Consider the following 22,273-nt stretch of genomic DNA (forward strand, 5'->3'; position numbering starts at 1 on the left):
GGAGATGGGCAGTGTCCTGTGATTAGTCTCTGACTTCTGGAAAGCCTTTGCCCCTACACTGTGTAAGTTGTGACTGTGTCCACCAGTCTTTCCAACTTTGAGGGGCAGTATCTTGCCCCCTGACTTCATTTCTCTGCCATATCCAAGACTAGTTATTGATTTTTCAGTTTGTTCAGCTTTTTACTTGTCGTTAGGATGAACTAGCAACTTCTAAGCTCCTTATATTCTGGACTGCAAACCTGGTTGTTGTTGTTGTTGTTGTTGTTGTTGTTGTTGTTTTAAGTATGAAATTACATTACAACATCTTCCTTCTCTACCTACACCCTTAATACCAACCATGAATTCACACAGCAAAACATGACAGGGTTATTGTTATTTATATATTCTTTTCAGCCTTTTAAATAATCTCAGGATATTATATTTTTTATTGCTATATGACTGAAATCCATAGTAATAAATAATTATTAGCTTTTATACTAAATTTTGAGACATGTTATGCAGTCAATTTATCAAGTTTTATTCAGAATGTAATTATCATCATTAAGTGAGAATATTTCTTCCACTCTGATACTTACAAATGATATATTTGGTGCTATTTCTGTCAGTCATCATATATTTTTAAAGAATTGTTTGGGGGTGCCTGGGTGGGTCAGTCAGTTAAGCGTCCAACTTTGGCTCAGGTCATGATCTCATGGCTTGTGAGTTGGAGCCCGCATTTGGCTCTGTGCTGACAGCTCCGAGCCTGGAGCCTGCTTCTGATTCTGTGCCTCCCTCAGTCTCTGCCCCTCCCCCGCTCGCACTCTGTCTCTTTCTCTCTCTCAAAAATAAATAAAATGTTAAAAAGAAGTTTAAAGAATTGTTTGGTTCCCATTGCATTCTTTTTGTTGTGATATGCCTAGTTATGTTTGCTTTTGTCTCTGTTAATTTGGAATACATGAGCTCATCTAAAAAATGCATTTGCAAATATATTTTAGTATGTATATACAGAGAACTTTTTTTCAGTTGAAAAATTATGGAGTAGCAGCCAGTGGTGGTAGGAGAAGTGTTTGGGTTATTTTGATCAATGTTTGAAAGGTCCCTGAAAAGGGATGAGAACAGCATGATGAAGCATCGACCCACTGGGTATTTGGAGGATCTTCTCCAGGCTGGGCTGTGGGCCAGTTATGAGAGTATTGTGCTAGGTCCTTTCAAAATGATTCTAAAATACAGGTCTGTCCTGCCACTTGGAGAGGCTGGCTCTGGTATGTCAAGCAAGGACACTGCCAGCATACCATCATTTTTTTTTAACCTTTAAATATCCTTGAATCACCAAAAATAGCCATGAACTTTAGCAGCTAAAATATGCTTAGCAGTATCCCTGGTGAAATGGTTCCTATCTCTCTCGTGTTTCCCCATCTGTTCATGCTCTAAAATTGGGGCATTTTAGGACAGGGAAATCTAAAAGGCTCTCTGCTACTCATTATTAAGTTTAGGGGTCAGTCTTTAATATCCTATTGATTTAAGTTTATACAAATTTATAGTACATTATATGTTTTCAGTACTGGTGCAGATTTTTTGTTTGTACATTTATTTGGTAAATTAAAAGTTTAACTCCATTCTAATAAAAATATTAATAAAGCTCCCATGGGTAAATGAATAGATAAACCTAGACGAGAAAATATTGAAAGAGATTTTACCACTTAAATATTTGGATATACCCTATAAAGCCCTGTAATGTTATTTACAAATATATTCCAATGACTAATTTTAGCCATTTTCATTGATCCTATAGCATAAATTTATTCATAAATGCTGAATTTTTATTCACCTGTAAACTAAACTAATATTTATTGGCTTCAGCCAAAGCATTGCTATGATATAATTACTGTGACATCCAATATGTTAAAATGTCTTTTTTTTAACGTTATTTACTTATTTTGAGCGAGAGAGAACACACAAGTAGGGGAAGGGCAGAGAGAGAGGGAGAGAGAGGATCCCCAAGCAGGGTCCATGCTGACAGGACGGAGCCAGAGTCAGGGCTTGATCTCACCAACTGTGAGTTCACAACTTGAACCAAAATCAAGAATTGGAAACTTAACCGACTGAGCCACCCAGACGCCCCTAGGATGTCTTTTTGTAGCTCTTTTCCCATAAGTACAACTTAGATTATGTGAAAATTATTGGATCTAATCTTTACCCAGTAAGATTTTGTTTGGCAAGCCACAGGATGCTTCATCAAGAATGGTTTAAACAGGTAAGGGAAAATAATTCTTTAAATATCAAGATAAATGGAAGTAGGGAATCAGGTACACCATCATAAAGAATCCTAAATCTACTTATTTTCATGTTCTGTTTACCTTAACACTTAACTTTTATCTTCATGATTTAAAAGTGGCTGCTATGCCTCAGGGAATCTCACTTAAGTTCCAGGCAATTAGTAGAGTGAGGAAGCAGGGTGAAGAGTTTAATGTAGAAAGTCCATGATTTTACAGTCTACAAAACACCTTTCCGAATTTTTATCTCTATAGAATCAACAAGAAAAAGCTTGATAATCTACAAAATTATAATTTCATGATTTCTCCTGAAGTTGGCTATGTTTTAACATACTTATTAACAGTGCCTAGCTTTTTATTAAATGAACAAACGTATGAATAATCTAATGGTAAAAGGATAAGAAGTTGTTAAAATGAGTAAAAGTTTTGGTGGCAGAATTGACCTGTACCTTGGTGGAAGAGTCTTATTATTTCAAAAATACTGTTCAGATTAACTGTGTATTCATGTTCAAAAGGTAGATTTGGAGTATGCACACAGTGAGTTTCTCACTTACATTTGGGGGTATTATAGCATGTGACTCCATCAAAATTTTTGAGGAATTAAGAGTGGTAGGCTCATCTTTGCTCTTGAATGTAATTGATGTTTTCTAGATTGATAACTTGTGACAAAGTGAAATACAACCAGAGGTGAGAAAGTATCAGCTACTAACAAATAATCTGGACTTCCGTTTTTTTCTGACTTACTAATAGAACAGCTTTTGTATAAGTTGTTTTCACACTTGGAAGTTTAGTTTTCTCATTGAAATTAAAAATCAAGGATCATAAGAAATTTTTAAATTTATTCATTTACTTATTTATATATGTGGATAAAACAGATAAACATATGGGGGGAAAAAGAGAAGCAAACCAGGAAACAGATTCTTAACTATAAATAAGGGTTACTGGAAGGAAGGTGGGCAGGCAGATGAGTTAAAAATAGGTGATGGGTATTAAGGAGGACACTTGTGGTGAGCATTGTGTGTTGTATGTGATGAACCACTAACTTCTACACCTGAATATTACAGTGTTTGTTAACTACCTGGAATTTAAATAAAGAATGAATGAATGAATGAATGAATAAATAAATAATATATCAGACAGATGTCAATGAAAAACCTAGAATATAAGCACTGAACAAATATTAGTTTTACAGTACCACAATTCCATTTGACATCATTTATAGAAAAACAAAGAAATCAAATAATTTATTTTCAATTTCAATTAATATATTCACTGAAAAAAATCTATATACCCGTACTTGGAATTTTGTGAGAGCCATACAAATGCATCTCATTTATTTTGCTAACTGAAATCTCAAACTGCCTACGTGTATATTCAGTAGTAAATTGTAAAATTTCAGTTAAATATTTGAAATATACAGAATGAACAATGTTGTAAGATAAAAGTAGCCTAAATGCAATTGCCTTATTGATATGATAAATTTACTAGAGTTCAAATAAACATCTGTTGCCTACACTCACAAATGTGTTCAACCATTCATGCTTCAAATGCCTATCATATTTTTAATTGAGCATTATCTATAATTCAATTATAGTTTGTCTTTTAGTCTGTATGAATGTGATACTGAGAGAAAGGTTTATTAATAACTATACTTTGGGGGAAAATAATTTAAATTTGATAAAAATTGTAATAATAAGGGCATTTAGTTTGATAATGGCTAGATAATCTCATCTAAATTCTTGTAGTCCACAAATTTCTAAGGGCATAAATTTAAAGTAATATTTCTGATTTATATATCTACAACAACAAAGAGATATAAAATGGACCAAAAGCACATCAAATTTGTCAAGGAAGAAGAAGTAAAGTAAGAAGTTGGAACAGTGGTAACTGCTGGGTTAAGGGAGGAGAAAGCTGCTAACTAACTATATTCGTGGAGGAAGATATGGCCAAAAGAGGAGTTACTCTACTCAGTACGTTGAAAGGCTGAGATCACTGCAGTGTTAGGTGAGCTAAGGGCAGAAGTTAGATGCAGGACTGAAAAAGCAGTCATTAATGTAAAGCATTCCTAGAGAGAAAGTATATTGACTCGCAACTCCATTCTCCACACAAAATCTGTATAGAGAGGCATATAGGAATAAAAAATTAATTTTCTTACAGGGCCCTGAGCAATTTTTTTCAAAATGCTTATATTTAGTATCTTTCCCACGTGAAGCCTCACTTTTATGTGATGAATCAAAAGTAAAGCCTATCAGTTTAAAAGCCCCGTTTATAGGCACAGAACACTGAAATATCTATTCATTGTTGTTATATCCCTTAAAATTAACTGAAAACCACAAATTATGCCATTATTTTTGGCTTACTGTAAACTATTGACATTTTATAATAAAAATGCCCCATCCCTTCTTTTAATATATTTAATGGAATATAAAAACCATAGTGATTTTATCACTCATTTAAAACAATACATGAATAAACTATTTTTAAGAAATTAATTATAAACCAATAACTATATTTACAACATCATAGATATTACAGTAAGGTAATATAAAAATTGATCTAAAGGAAAATCATATGCTTCTAGGAATGAAAGACGCTCAAAAGGGCCTGCATAAACATATGGGCATTTGTGCACAAATGTACAACTCTACTGGTGTTGAAAAGAATCAAGAATGTGCTACAACCATGAAAGAACATCTACGTAATAAAAATTAACATATGGAAAGAAGTATTAAAATAACATACATTCAAAAATAATAATCTTATTATTAATTAGTGAACCTGATAGAGAACAAATGTGAATAGCAAAGACACAAAATCTTAAGTAAAAAATAAGAAAAATATCCAAAATGAGTGGAGGAAAAGATAGGAGGAGAAAATGTTTATAGTCTTAGGGCACATTTCCACGTTGATAGAAGTTACCCGTACTACTAATTAGAAGACAGTAAGACCCAGACCTAGATAAACTGCAAAAGTTCAGAGCCTAAGGGTAAGAGAAAATTTTACACTTCTCTAAAGAGGACAAAAGAGTATTATATTATTACCAAACACATCTTGAGCAGCACAGGATAATATAATATGATATATTCATTTCAAATTTCTGAGGGAAAAAAATTCAATTTAATGTTAAATTCTATACCCAGACCAATGCTCAATCAAATCTGTTGCTAGATTGCTTATAGATATGTTAAAATTCAATAACTTAAGATATTATATGAGGATCACTTAAAATCTATATAATGTCTATTTAAATCTGTTATATATTTTACATTTATATTATATATAACAGATATAATATTATGTAAAATGTGATATATATTCCATTATATATATATATATATATATATATTATATCAGGATCATCTATATATTATATATATACATATATATATATCTTACATATATATGTAAACAAACAGGAAAAATGCACAAGGGAAGGAACAGAAAATAAGAATACCTACAATCAAGAGAGTGGATTCAACTCAGGAGAATAAGAAAGAAAGTCCAAAATACATTGTTGTGCAATATCCAAGGAAAATTATCAGTAGAGGTTTAAGCAGATTTATACAAGACATCAAAAACATTACAACTGATGAAAAAATGATGGAATTTGATAATCTCTGATTTTTAAAAAAAATTAATGAGAACATAAAAATTATTATTCATGGGATTTGAAATTTTACTTGTTTACATTGTCTTCTATATCCCTGGTTAACAGGAATTTAGTATTATTTTTTATTTTCAACATTAATCTTAATTTGATGTTTTCTATATGCATTTTTGAGATTTTGATTGATTTTGTAGGAGGTGTCATAAAAGTAAATGTGCAAAACAATAATTTGTGTTTGGAATCAGCAGAAATGATAAATATAGAAATCCTAATTTCCTCTCATAGTATAAATGAGACAAAGTCAAAAATATTTATTTAAATCCTCTTAATAATTGTATAATTATTTCATAACTGCAAGGCCTTTTAAAATTTATTTCAGCTTGCAATAAAAAAGTAACTAAAGTTTAACAATTTATTTTTTTCTATTCATTTTTTTTTCCTGTGAAATTGAAATTATATTTAAAACCATCTATTAATATCACGTGTATGGGACAGTTCTGGCTCCTCTTGTATTTATAGTGCGAATCATGATGCTCACCTACAGGCACTCACATAAGTAATGGACATATTTTTTTTTAAGTACATTAATTCTATTTACTCATAAAATATTAAAATATGACATGAAAGATTTAAACTAACACTGCCTAGTTATTTTTATGTGCTCGGTATTACATATGGTTGTTTTTTAGGTAATGTTATGTAAACTTCAGAATAAATACTTTTTTTCACTTCTGGGTTAAATCTTAGACATCTAATAAAGAACAAAATGCAGCAATTTCCAGGCTTCGTGGCATTTACATTTTATACAAAAACTGGTAGGGTAACTCTCATTTGCTCCCATTTTACCCACTAGGAAACTGTATTTCACAATTGGTTTGGACACTTCTATAACCAGATGTCAGCAGAGATATATCTCCTTTTGAGCTTCAAGTGAAATTTCCTGCAATCTTATGCCATGTTCAATAAGATAGAGTTAATCTGAGTTTTCAAATTCCCACCTGGCTATGAACTTCTGCTTCTGCTGCAAGAGTCAATGAACTGCTCACACCACCAGGCTTTGATTTCTGTACAGATTCCAGATTATAATGAGCTTAAATAACATTGATGTGGTTGTCAATCCTTTCCTTTAATTCCATAAAGAACAAACAAAACAGCAGTTATAATAATCACAAAATCCAAAGAAATGCAAATAATTAGAATTGAATATTTTTAAAAAATACAGTTAAATAATATTAAGGTATTTCTGACAATGTGAGTTCTTATCTCTTCTCGACTTTAGTCACTCTGCTTTCTCCAGCCTTCACATTCATGGACATGTTGAGTGCAGAGCATTTTAACTTGCTGTATCCTACCAAGTCATTTCCCCAACACCTCCAACTATATCTGAGGCAGTTACTTGCATAAGCAACTTTTTACCAAATCATAAGTTTCCAAGCAAACATGTACTTGCATAAAATCAAATATCTGGTCAGTGATGAAACCAATATTCACATGTCTCCAAAAGCATAGACTTGTCACGAAATTTGTGCCTTAAGTATATTATTAATAGCAATAAATAATGAAGTAGAGCATAATGGGATGATCTTTTTGAGCATAGTTATGAGGCAGGAACAGTGTAGCATATAAGCATTCTACCTATGATAATAGTTAAAATTCACTGCAATTACTATGGGCCAGGTACTGTGATAAGAGATGCATTCAGGGTTTCCTGACCTCCTTAAAACATCCATAAGAAAACATTAAATAAATATTGTTATCTTCCAGGACCAAGAGCTACAGGATTGGCCCACTGTGACAGATGTACTAAGTTGTGGTGTCATCTCCACCACGTCTGTCTGATTGCAGGGTTTATTGTGTTAACTACTATTCTACACTACCGGCACCTCACGTAAAATGTACAACGGCATTGCAGATTTTGCAGAGGCAGATAACAGGGTGCTGAGACATCAAATAACTTTCCCAGGTGACAAAACTGGTAATGATGAAATTTCTAAACATAACCTTTTCGTGTAACTCTGAACCCTTGCTCATTCTACCGCTCCATGGTACTGTTTAGATCAATGCCATTTCAGCTTTTAGCAACCAGGGTTCGTCACATCTACAAGTCCTAATTAGATTTTGTCAGCCTCTTTTCTCTGGATGAGGCCATTGTAGTGTGAAGCCAAAAACCCCAGTGATCTGTAAATGACATTAACTTAGGCTTATAATGTAGCCCAAGCATGCTATTTAAAAATTTGTCTTTTTTCAACTTTAAAATGTGAACTATCAAATGATATTATGTTAAGTTTGAAAATAATGGTCTTTAATGGCATTATCTGATGGACAAAATTTTACAATAAAGAAAATCTCTTTTTTGTTTTTAATTTAAGGAAATTTTCACACTTTAACTTAATATATCATTTCCTCTTTTTGGGGGTTCATTATTTTATAATATATTTGGCGTTTCAACAAGCTTATTTTCTGAAGACAGCATGTATAATGTGCTAGAGTTTAATGTCATTAGTAATAGACCTCTGGTTTCTTTTTTTTTTTTTTTAATTTTTTTTTTCAACGTTTTTTATTTATTTTTGGGACAGAGAGAGACAAAGCATGAACGGGGGAGGGGCAGAGAGAGAGGGAGACACAGAATCGGAAACAGGCTCCAGGCTCCGAGCCATCAGCCCAGAGCCTGACGCGGGGCTCGAACTCACGGACCGCGAGACCGTGACCTGGCTGAAGTCGGAGGCTTAACCGACTGCGCCACCCAGGCGCCCCTAGACCTCTGGTTTCAAGTTGATTTTTAGATTTTATTTTCTTTCCATAAAATAGTAAAGTTTCTCATGTTAAATGTTACATTATTGATCATTTCACTGACAGTGTATTGATTCAATGTGGATGCCAGACCCAGGGCTCTAACCAAAAAATTGACTTTGTTTTTCTTTTTTTAAGCATTATAATGTATACCTTAAAATTTATTTTTCATATGTAATTAAGCATTAATATGTTGAATGGGCTACCTTATGAAATGGATTATTTTAATAACCTTTTATAATTCTTTACAAACTTAATCCATTCTTGAAACTTCAAAATACGAAGATTATAGGGAATTTTTCCTACCAAAACATATTAACAAAGTATCATCTAAGTTTATAAATATGTTAAAGAACATAAGCCATTTTTATAGTTAGGGTATATAATATATATCATTATGCATTATCAGATGATCATATTTTTTTGAAATCCATACATACAAAAATACATTTCATTCAATATGACAGCCTTCATTCCAAAAGAACAAATGCTTCATTTACCTCCAAAAGGAAAACAATATCAAAATACTTTTAAAATTGCCAACACTCAATGTGTTCTAAATTATTTAATCATAGAAGCAGTTTAAAATAGGACCGTTATAAAGCTATAAATCTAAGGCACTACTCTGTAATTAAACATCTGTTTTTGGTTTGTTTGTTTCTTTGTTTTGTTTTTTAAATTCCACATATAAGTGAAATTATATGGTATTTGTCTTTCTCTGTCTCATTTATTTCATTTAGCTTAATACCCTCAAATTTCATTTATATTGTCGCAAATATATACATACATGTATATTTTTGAAATGACGTATGGAAAATTTATACTCAGGTAGAGACTGATATTCTAAAGCAATCACAAATGATCTTGGTGAAAAAAAACGTTTACATCTCCTACTGTGATTGTGGATTTGTTTGTCTCCTTAAATTTACGTACTATTAAAATTAACTAGTTTGATACTATGCTGTTAATTTACCAGTATATGCAATATCAACACATGATAATTATGTATATAATTTAAAATAAATGTGATATATATATCATATTTTCTTTATCTATTTATCTGTCAATGGACTCTTAAGTGTTCCCATGTTTTGGCTATTGTAAATAATGCTTCAATGAACATTGGGTATAGATATCTTTTTGAGATAGTGACTTGTTTTCTTTGGATATGTACCCAGTAGTGGAATTTCTGAATCACAAGGTGGTTCTATTTTTAAGTTTTTGGGGAATCTCCATAGAGATTTTCCTCTATTAAAAAAATAGATTTTTTCCTATTGAATTGTATGATTCCGAGTTCTTTTGTATTTTGTATATGAACCCTTTATCACATATGAGATTTGCAAGTATTTTCTTTAATTCTGTAGGTTGATTTTTTCGTTTTGTAGGTGGTTTTCTTTGCTGTGCAGAAGCTTTTAAGTTTGCTGTAGTACCACTTGTTTATGTTTGCTTCTGTTTCCTTTGCTCATGGGTATCAAATCCAAAAAATAATTACCAAGACAAATGTCAAAGAGCTTACCATTAAATTTCTTTCCGGGAGTTTTATGGTTTCAAAACTTATGTTCAAATCTTTAGTTCAATTGGAGTTTATTTTTTATGTTACTTTTTTTGAAATGATGTGTGACAATTTGTATTCAGGCAGACACTAATATCCTAGAAGCAGTCCCAAAGATCTCGTGAAAAAAGTTTCAATCTCCTACTATGTTTGTGGATTTCTTTGTGTTTCTTTAAATTTGTTTAGTTTTATTAATTCAACTAGTTTGCAACTATATTGTTAATATAGTAGTATATGCAGTTTCAAGCTTATAATTTCCTGTTGAGTTGGTCTTATCATTGTAGGCTATCAGTATGTAGTGACTCAATTTATCCTTAATAAGTCCTTTTCCTGTAATATTGTATACTAGTTTCTTTTTTGTTTTATGGTTTGTATAACTATTTCTCTTTATTACTTTCATTCTTCCTGTTTCTTTTTTATTTCAGTTTTGCCACTAAAGAAATACTAAAATACAATTAACCAATAATAGAACTGTTACGAATTTAAGCTGAAAATATCTACATTTGGAGGCAAGTTTTGTTTTTGTATTCAATATGATTGTCATTATATATTGGCTTTATCTGTATCTCTTTTTTTTTGTTCTTTCTATTGATCAAGCTTTTACTTTCTTCCAGCAAAAAAAAAAAAAAAAAAAAAAAAAAAATCTACGTAATTCCTACCTTTCTCAATGTGGGCTCTTCTCTCCCTCTAGTTGTGGAGTTTGTTCCATCAGTCCTCAGGTCAATTTCCTGAGTATTCAGAATGATTTGATAGTTATCTACTTGTGTTTGAGGGATGAGACAAGTCTAGGGCCATCCTACTACACCACCATGTTAGATATCTCTCCGACTTTTACTTTCTTAATTTCATTTTTTCTCCTTTCCTATCTTGCATTGAATTTATCAATTTTAATCCATGTTTTCTCTTTAAAATTGAAGACCATATATATTCTGTTTTTATCTTTGAGCAATTTTACTCATATGCCTTAAAATGTATAATTGCATTAACAGTGTTTGAAGAGCATCCATTTTCCATTCTCTCAAAATTACATAAGACACTCAAAAGGAAGCCTACAACCTACATTTTTACCAATTTTGTTGGTCTCAGTGGATTTAGTTTATCTCCAAATAAATTTGTTTTACAATTATTTTGTTAGTAAAGATTTTTGATGGGTAATATTTTGGTCTCTGAAATTTTTTTCTTATCTTAACATATTATATTTCATTAGAGAAATGTAAATTGACTGTCCTTAGAAAATTGATAAATGGGGGGCACCTGGGTGGCTCAGTCGGTTAAGCCTCCGACTTCAGCTCAGGTCACGATCTCCCGGTTCATGAGTTCGAGCCCAGCATCTGGCTCTGCGCTGACGGCTCAGAGCCCGGAGCCTGCATCCGATTCCGGGTCTCCCCCTCTCTCTCTGCCCCGCCCCTGCTCGCTCTCTCTCTCTCTCAAAACTAAACATTAAAAAAAATTTTTTTTAAAAAGAAAATTTATAAATGGGATATAAACTGGCATTAATTATAACAATAAAATCATAATGGTAACTTAGGACTAAAATAATAATTATTATTTTAAATAGGATCCTATGGGTGGGGAGCATTAATATTCTGCTAAGAACTTTGAGTAATTTGTGGTATTCCTTGAATAGTTTTTGTAGATTTATTCTAGACTTCTTTGTGTTCTGGCCTCTATTAATAATTGTGATAATTCTGCAGACACAATTCTAATTGTTTTCTTTCTGCACATAATCATTGGTTCTTTTTATGACTTTCTCCTTATTTGGCGTGTTAGAGGGTCAACTATGTGCCTAAGATTAGTTTTTTATTTATTTTGTTCTCACCTCAACATTTTTCAGTTTTAGGATTTATCTTTCTTTATGTCTCATGAGTTTTAGGCAATGCCATCTCAACTAGAAAACCTTTAGATTACCTTTTTAAATTTTTCTTAATTGTCCATTCTGTTGCTTACAGACTGCACATGTGTATTATATCCTTTTTGTCTAAGAACCTCTCTGATACTTTCATTTCTTTGTATCATTGTGATGCTTTCCGAGAATTTTCCTCAGATGTTTCTGCCAGTCCATTCATTCTATGTTGAACTATATATAATCTGATTTTTAATTAATCTATTAACATTTTAATTACAATAAAATAGTTCATTTCTAGTATGGTCATTTTTCCTTTTTCAAATCAGTCTATGCTTGTTTCATAGTGCCCTGGGCTTCTAAATTTTTTTCTCATTCATTATTTCATCATTTTAATTCTTTAAAACACATTTATTTTATATTCTACTTTTGAGTTTTTATTCTATCTTAAATTCTAAGAATATTAACCACACTAGTTTGGTCCAAATAGATTTGGTGATAATAGATTATTCCCTTTGCTGATTTTACTTTTAATTATAAGCTCAATTATAGGGGAAACTTTATTTTTCTGTGTATTCTGTGTTTTGGATATATTCCCAAAGAAAGATTTAAATATCTTTGGTTTCCCAAGAGTTCCCACTGTCTCATATATATATATATATATATATATATATACATATATATATGTGTGTATGTGTGTGTGTATGAATTATATAAGAATTATATATATAATATATAAGAATATATATAATATATATAATTATATATATATATATAATTCTTATAAATTATCATCTTGGAGTCCTTAAATTATCCTATGATTAGCACAGCCTTGGATTTTGATTTTCCAAAGAGTTGGGTATTTTTTTTCCTACTTAAATGCCAAGACAGATATAAGCCTGCAAACAACAAACCTGGTATGGCAGGAATATTTTATTAGTTTATTTTAATGCAGTAGTTCTCACCCAGAGAAAAATCTACCCCCCCTCACCCTACTCACACAGACATTTGTCAATACCTGGAGACATGTTTCACTGTCTCCAAAAATGAGGTGAGACTGTACTACAGGAAACTAGTAGATAGAGGTCAGAGGTACTGCTAAACAACCTATCATATAAAGGGTAGTCTCAACAACAAATAATTATCCAGCCTAAATGTCAACAGTGCCAAGGTCAAGAAATTCATACCATTAATTTATATTGCAATTAAAATCTAAATTTTGTTTTACTGAAGGGCAAGAAACAAAATATCCTTTTTATTCTTTTAAGTTTTTCTGTTTCTTCTTCAAACTTTGTTGCAGAAAACATACTGCTGTGTAAAGGGAAAATCATAATCCCCTTTTCTTAAAAACTAATGAGATTTGTTTTTCCTCTTCTAGTAAGTTTCTTCTAAGTTTAATTGATTTTCTTTCTCACTAAAACATGTTTAGGAAAACATTCATTTTTTCTAAAGTACATGGAGTAGAAATGACTCCTTTCATAAATTATGTTATAATTCAGTATTTTGCATAGTGCTAGCCTGAAAACCAATACATCTTCTAATTACCATGAATAAACTTGCTATTTTTAGAATATGCAGACATGTGAAAACCTTGAAAATCTAATCACCTCCACCATGTATAGGCAAATTTCTAATAGATTATGATTTTACTTTTCTTTTAGAAACATAGATTATTAAAATAATATCATTCAAAAGTTATCTAGTTCTGTATCTTGGCTCAGTGGTAATATACACAATGCATTAAATTCTTGGAAAAATAACATCCTGCTTGATTATTTTTATTCTTTACCAGACAGATTTGTAGTAGCTTTAATTCTTATTCAATGATTTATCTTTTTAAAAATTAATATAATGTTTACCATCTCTAAATGGCAACTGTCAATGGAAATAATCAAGTATCTTTTAGAATAAGGTCAACCCCTCTGAGTAACATTGCAATATATCACGATGATATAAGTTTCTCCATTATACGCAAATGTGGAGGACAAGATGACTTTGCAACCTCGATTGCCTGGGAACACTGCCAAAAATTGAATTTTGTGCTACATTAATGTAATGGAAAAAGACTCAGTCTTGAATTGCACTTATGTTCTCTTGGATTAAAAAAAAAAAAAAAAACTGGCTATAACCTTGACTAGTCATTACATAGAAAACCACATTTCTGAAGGTAAGGCAAATTAAAATGGTACACATACTATTTTAGGTATTTTAACAAATATTGTGGCAGTAATATTAGTGATAAACAGGTATTATAATAAATTCATTATTAATACATAAACACATATACCAAATCTATATTAAGGTCTTACTATATGTTGTACACTCTTCTAGGTGCACATCTAAGAAAATCAAGAACTGATGAGGTCACTCCCTCATGGAATTTATTATTTATTTGGGACAGGCATACAAGAAACCATTAATTAAATTAATACAAAATTATCAAGTCATGGCAAATATTATGATGAAAATTGGATACTGCATTATGAGAGTAAGTTCTATATGAAGAATATTCAGAGGAGGTGATGTTATGGTTTGAACTGTGTCCTCCAAAAGAAGCACTAATGCCTGCACTCTGAATGTGACCTCTTTTGAAAAGAGGGTCTCTGTAGATGTAATCAAGTTAAGATGAGATCATTAGAGTGGGCTCTAACCCAATATAACTGATTTTATTATAAAAAGAAAAATTTAGACACAGAGGCACAAAGAAAATACCATATGGAGACAAAGGCAGAGACTGTAGTGCTGCATCTACAAAGTGAGAAATGCCATAGATCTCTGGCCATCCCCCGACGCCAAGAGCAAGGCATGGCATGAATTCTTTATCAGAGCCCTTGGAAGGAATAAATTCTGCCAATATCTTAATTTTGGACTTCTAGACTCTGGAACTGTGAGACAATGAATTGTTGTTATTTTAAGGTACCCTGTTTCTGGTACTTTGTTGTGGCAGTCCTGGGGAACTAATATATGGGTATCTATGTTGAGACTTAACTTATGGTGTGAGTCAACTGTATGAAGAATTAGGAAAGATAATTCTGAGCAGAAGGATTAGATATTGCAAAGACTTAAAGCACAAACAAGATGCTTATGCATAAGAAAAAAAGATGATATCTATGGCTGTAGTGTGAAAATAATAAGGCAGAAATGGAGTTGTAGGAAGTGATATAGAATAGGAGGTGAACAACAAATCATGTTTTCCAGGTAAAGAGTTCATATTTTATTATAAGCAAATGAGAAAAGTTATTTGAAGATTTTAATAATAATTAGATATAATCAGAAAGGAAATTTGTATTTCAAAAAGAACATTCTAGAAAATAGAGAATGGATGAAAGAATGGAAAAGAGAGAAACAGACAAAGCAGTGAGACATCAGTGCAATAATACTGTGGTGTAAACCATAAATTTTGGTAATTTCTGTTTAGCTGGTAATTACTGTATATGGAGAAGAATAAAAGATTTGTGATATGTTGATAGGAATCACTGATGGAGAACCATGGAATGAAAAATATAAAGAATCAAAGATAACTCCATGGTTTTTGTTTTGAGATCCTAGGTAGTTGATATCAATTCTTGATATCAGTATCATAGACAATGAGTCTGGAGTTCTCTCTTGTCCAGCAAGAGAGCAGACAGAGAATTGAATACAAGAGAGGCTAATGTCTGGGAGGAGACAAGAGCCCAGAACAGGGAGGTTTGTCTCCATATTTATTGAGCTATCAAGATCTTACACACGGGTGGAACATGAAGAAGACAATCAGATAGTAATCATTAACTTGTGTGTGTAAGAAGCAATTTATTGTAATAAATTCATTATTAATAAAAGGGCAAGTGGTGTTTGTGATCAAAATATATTGGTGCCAAATGGAAAGTATTCCCTGCAGGTGATATAGCAAGTTAGTCATGATCCCATTGTAGTATCTTACTAACTAACCTTGAGTTATTTCACCCTGTGGTGGCGGCTTTCAGCCCTAAGCTTTTTTAACCTATTTCCCCACAACTCAGGAAGGAACTATTTCAGGTGGCACAAGTTTAAATGTAACATTCAGGGAAAGATGTATTATTTACAAAAATTAAAATGTTAAATTGACAGGTTAGATATGTGAGTTTTGAATTCAAGGGACATGTTGAGTCTGAAGGTATGCATTTAGGAGTAATCAGCAAAAACTTTGTATTTAAAGCTGCAGACCCGGATATAGAATAGCGTATTAGAGGGATATATATTCCTGTGAACTACTCCTAGGGACTGCAATATTTCAAAACTTGGTGGAATATGGAACACACAAAGGGTATTGATAAACAATAACCTTGAAATAGAAAAAAATCGCAGATTTGATGTAGAGAGGAGCAGAGAACCTGAATACTAAGTTCTAGCATAAAAGAATGGGTAGAAGCTAGCTACTGAAATGAATTAAAGACAGTTCTAGGCAAAAAAAAAAAAAAAAATGAGCATATCCAAATTTCTGAGGGCAAAGAAGTACACAATACATTAATAAATGAGGAAAAAACCAACAACTTCCTGTATGGTTTGGGGAAAGAGATGAAGAATAGGCTAAGGATGTATTCGACACCAGATCAGTTTAGCAAAACCCCTATTAAGCATGTCAGACTTCATCCTAATGGGCATGACAAGCCTTCACATTAGGCCTGGAAAATGTCTAAATCACATGAAAATATCATTTTATCTGTGGAGTTAAGCGTGGATTTGAGAGCAATATCAGTAAGTGCTACTATGCCTCATTGATACTTCTTTAGTCATTAGCTGAATAATAGCAACCTCAAATGTGACCTACAATGTAGATTACCATATGGCTCAGTTACCTATAGCAATCTTGGTTTACTCTGTGTTTTGACATAATTGTTAGATGCATACACTTTCATATACTGGTAAGTGTTCAACAACTGCCAGGAAGGGGTGAGGTCTTGATTCATAGCATTAGCTGATTTTCATGGTGAAAATGCTATCACCGGGGTAGCATTTCGAACTAACAGCTTTTAACATCTGGCTGACAATTTTTTTTTTTTCAATAATCAGCTCATCCAAGCCAGTAAAAGGCAGTTCCAATGTACCATTGGTTCTATTTTGTTTTTAATAATAGCTTATATTTATTAGCTGTAGTCCTTCACATTCAAATGAGCATCAGTTTTGATTATAAATTATTTACCTTGCCTAAAATGGAAGGATGTTTTGGGAATAAATCGGTATAAATATGCCAAACTAATGTTAACTTGTATCATGGTTTGTAAATGGAATAAAATTATATTACACAAAGGAATAAAGTATGATATAAAGAATTCAATGTTAATAATCCTCTTAGAATAAAAAAAATTAACTGGACCTATAATTTTAGTTGGTATATAGTACTTTATTAAATAATGACTTACATAGACTCCATAACAGTAATTGTTATTTTTGGAAGATATTTTCTACTTATATAAAAAAGTATTAAAGAACAATCTTTATGAACATCTCCTTATGTTTACTTTGGAATACTTCAAAACAGATCTGTAACCGTTATATAAAGATTTTCGTTGACAAGTTGAATAGCTTCTATCAGTATATATTAAAGAATTGCTTAGTAAACCTTGAAAAAATAGCAATGCCTCCCAAAAAGAAGTTTTAATTTGAGCTCAGTGACTCCTTTAATTAGCAGGCAACATATAAGAGATAAATAATTTAGAATTGTTTCTAAGAAAAATAATTCAAATTGTATGAAATAGGCTGCAACAACATCACCAAGTAATTGACCTAAATGAATAAGTTGGCTTCACCTAATACAATTTCTTATGTGTCAAATACCCCTTTGGTCTTATATATGTTTTCAAAAGATATTATTATGAATTTTCAACGTTAAAAATATAAAATATCCGTAGTACTGGCTAACCAGGTGCAATTCCTAAAATCTGTTTTAATCAAGATATCTGTCAAATAAAGATGCAAATTAGGAGTGATTTACAAAAACAATAATGGTTTTCAAAATTCTAAAGCAATTCATACTAAGATGTCATCGCAAATTCTGTTAAGGATGTTTATGTGAAAAACATCTTTCCTGAAAAATCAGAATAAAGCCTGTTGTGTGTGTAGCACCCATCATTTTCTGCAGTTCATCCAGGATCTGAGTTATAAATGGTTCTTGCAAATGTCAGCCGAAATTCTCCATATTAAGGAGAGTGTTCAAGGGTATCCTATGGGGGAAGGAGAATTTAGTTTTAATGAGTCAATCTCTCTTTCTGTTTGGTGTACTTTAGCTTCTCTGTTCTGAGTCTTAATGGTTATTGCTGGAATGGTCTCACTTGGCACATTTCACTGAGATGGATTGCTATTTGCTCACAAGAAAAGTTTTGTAACGGACTAATTATGTAACTCATTGCAATATTTTTCTCATCTCAAAATACCAAAATCTGGATACAGATTTCTGTGTTTTTTGGTTGTTTGTTTTTTATAATTTGTATTGATTTATGTTAAGTAAATACAAGATGCAACAAAACTGTCACTAAGACAAATGCCCTTTTACACATCAAGAGAAAATATCCATGTACCATCGAACAGTCTATTAGAAGATATAAAAACAAAAGCAATAAACCCACCTCATTACTTCACTAATATTAACAAATCTGCCTTATTGTTAAAAATGTCTTCATTACAAAAAATATGTGTTGGCTATCTATAATGTATCATCTTAAGCCTTTTTTAAAAAATATAATAATATGACCGAATATAATCAAGGAGTTTATAATCCCGTGGAGGACAAGATTTTAAAAACGAATATTAAAAACCAGTTTGGAAATACTGTCTTCAATATAAAAAGTAGTTCAGAAAAGTTGCCCCCTATAGTGTAAGCGCTGACAGGTTGGTTTTTCTTTTTTTTTGTAATGCAAGTGCCTGACTTAAATATTGATTGCTGAAGCAACAACTTCAAAGATGGCTCTTGTATAAACTAATTGTCAGCCACACAACTAGACTCCTTAGACAACTGACTATTTGGGGCACTTTTTTTTTTCCTTTCTGTTCTTTAAATTCTCACTCTTACATTGTAAATTCTTCAATTAAGATTCAGCCTGGGGGAACCCTATACCCCCATCTTGAGCCCAATAAAGTAGAACCCAGGCCCACATGTGCTCAATCTCTCTTTCTCAATTACTCTTAATCTCTCTTCCTCTTCCTCTGTCTCCTTCTCCCTTTCTCCTTACTCCTCCTCCTCCTCCCTCTCTCCCTGTCCCTTCCTTTCCCCCTTCTCCATAACTTCACTGTGTGGACCTAAGACTTGTAAATAATAAACATTTTTTTCCCAAACTTTCAAAGTTATTTCTGAGGTCATCTTGCAACTGTAAGAACCACGAGGGCTGGCTCAGTCACAGCACTGGTTATCACCTCCCTAAAAGAGAGAGAAAAAAAAGTAGTTTATGTCTCTTTAAATATAGCGGTTACATTTTTTCAAACTATTGTAAAATGTATGCTTTGGGTAATGGAATTATTTGCATTATTTTAATTTCCTGTTCCCTGTTGAGGAAACAGACAGACTGAAAATGTTTCATTGGGAAAATTTTGCTAGCAAAAGTAAGTCAAAGACATTTGCCTTCCCTCACCTGTCTCACACTCTCCATGCCACCTGCTTCCAAAACCACACTTCCACCCATTTTCTGGCTTCACTGAAACAGATCTGCAGTCCAAATCTAAATATAGTTGCTACTCCTTAAGAAGACTACACTTTCAAATAGTTCAAAGTTACTATTACCAAACAGATAGGTTCTTTCCCTACTCAGTACTGTTCACCAAATAGCCAAATAACAAAACATTTGTATTTGATGGAAGCAGGTAATTTATTCAATGGGCCAGAGAATAGAATAAGGGAATTCATGCTGTAAAGGCACCCCCTTCTCCATAGATGTGTTGGGGGCATAGATGATATGACGGGACAAACACAAGATGGTTGATGTCAGCCAGATTCTGGGCAAGGGGCAGAAATTTCCAGGAACTTAGGCCGCATCCTTTTTTATTGCTTATTTGGTCAGGGGTTTCCTGTCATGACACTCTTAGGAAGGAGATTTTAGTATGCTAACATCGTATAATGAAGGAATAATGTGAACTTTGGCCTATTTTGTCTGCCATCTTGGGCCTATCTGGTTTGATCTGGTTTCTTGCGGTTTCTTGTGGTCTGGATTTTCTGGGCAGGAACACCTGTGGGGGAGATACTAGAACAAAAAACATCTTTTAGAAAAATTCTCTGGTGGGCTCTTTGGACTCAGTCTAGTAACAATACTCCATTGCTATGACTCAAAATTGCTAACCTCATAGCATGCATTAGTTCTCCTAAATAACTAATTGCTGGGCTACTCTCATACTATGCTTTTTGAGAATCAGGTATTACTTCTATTTACCTATCCATCTTTTATCTGCAGAGCTCTGAAATTTGCAGACAGCTTATTTGTTAACTGAAACAGTAAAATTGATCATACTAAATGCTCCTATTTACAGAGACAAATAAACGATACGTTATCAAATTCTGTTTGAATTACATTTCAAATGACATGTTTTAACATTTTATTAAAATATTTTGTTATTAATATTTTATATAAAGATATATGATATGGGAATATTAAAATATAACTGGATTTTGTGGGAAATAAGAGCAATAAATTCAGGTGATCATTTCAATAAATTTCTCCTCAATATTCTAAATAAGCTTGTTCTGTTGAAAATTTGATCCATGTCGGGGCGCCTGGGTGGCGCAGTCGGTTAAGCGTCTGACTTCAGCCAGGTCACGATCTCGCGGTCCGTGAGTTCGAGCCCCGCGTCAGGCTCTGGGCTGATGGCTCGGAGCCTGGAGCCTGTTTCCGATTCTGTGTCTCCCTCTCTCTCTGCCCCTCCCCCGTTCATGCTCTGTCTCTCTCTCTGTCCCAAAAATAAATAAAAAACGTTGAAAAAAAATTTAAAAAAAAAAAGAAAATTTGATCCATGTAAATTTGTGTCTAGAGTGGTTTTTAAAACCCAACTATTGGGGCGCCTGGGTGGCGCAGTCGGTTAAGCGTCCGACTTCAGCCAGGTCACGATCTCGCGGTCTGTGAGTTCGAGCCCCACGTCAGGCTCTGGGCTGATGGCTCGGAGCCTGGAGCCTGTTTCCGATTCTGTGTCTCCCTCTCTCTCTGACCCTCCCCCGTTCATGCTCTGTCTCTCTCTGTCCCAAAAATAAATAAAAAACGTTGAAAAAAAAAAATAAAACCCAACTATTGGGACGCCTGGGTGTCTCAGTTGGTTAAGCGTCTGACTCTTGATTTCGGCTCAGATCATGAACTCATGGTTAATGAGAGTGAGCCCCACATTGGGCTCTGCACTGACAGTGTGGAGCCTGCTAGGGATTCTCTCTCTTCCTCCCATTCTGCCCCTCCCCTGGTCTCTCTCTCTATATATATTTGTCTCTCAAAATAAATAAATAAACATTTATTTTTTTTTTAAACCCCATTATAAGGGTTTATGTTTCAAAGCATGTTTCATTGGTGAAGATTCCACACATATCACTATTGACTTTATTCATACTACAAAAATCTAATAACTAATCATAATGTAATATGAAAGGAGAAAGTATTCTAGCCAACAACAAAGACGGAGATAAAACTAAGATAGATACGTAGCTCCAACGTCATCAGACAGGTTTAAACTTGCCAGTTATTCAGGCAAATTGCCATGTGTGTTTGTGTAATGACTAAAACCTGGCATGTTCTTTCTTTTCAAGCTGAGGAAATATAAGTAAAGTATAAGAGTTTTAGTCCTTGGATTTTATGACATCTTTTCAAGTAGACAGGAGCATTTCTTAAATGTATTATTTGCCACTCATTAGCTGTGTCCAGCTGTATTTGGAGTTGGCAGGTAAGTGAACTCCAGATTATTGAAATATTATACATTGCTTTTATCCACACAAGACTAAAGCTACATTGGTTATTTTATTTTTCTCATTCCTAGACAGCTATTGTTAAACATGTGTGTTGTTCTTTGCTTCAAAGATTTGCATGTTCTCAAAGAAAAGACTTATTCTTAAGATCTATTTGATCAGTAGTTTAATTCATTCAGTGTTTAGTACAAGTCAGGGATGAGAAACAGAGAAAAACAGAGAGAGTAACTAAGAGAAAAATAAGAAGGAAAGGAGGGAGACAGGGAAGAGAATAGTAGTATTGGGCTGTAGTGGTTGAGAAATAGGTCAGGTCACCAATTCAGAAAGAATTAGCTTAGGAATTTTATCA

At 32.9% G+C, this 22,273-nt stretch overlaps 1 long non-coding RNA gene across 2 annotated transcripts in view; it reads right to left on the reverse strand.

Moving 5' to 3' along the window:
* Positions 1-22,273, reverse strand: part of LOC131483779 (uncharacterized) — an 85,506-nt gene that overhangs the window by 13,480 nt on the left and 49,753 nt on the right. Inside the window, exon 4 of one of the 2 annotated variants that reach the window (XR_009247921.1) lies at positions 19,882-20,230. The exons of the other annotated variant lie outside the window; for it this stretch is intronic. This is a non-coding gene — a long non-coding RNA (uncharacterized LOC131483779). Of the gene's footprint in view, positions 1-19,881; positions 20,231-22,273 lie in introns of those variants that run through there. 2 annotated transcript variants of the gene reach the window in all.

This window comes from Neofelis nebulosa, chromosome 1 (genome assembly GCF_028018385.1).
Source record: "Neofelis nebulosa isolate mNeoNeb1 chromosome 1, mNeoNeb1.pri, whole genome shotgun sequence".
Lineage (NCBI taxonomy): Eukaryota > Metazoa > Chordata > Mammalia > Carnivora > Felidae > Neofelis > Neofelis nebulosa.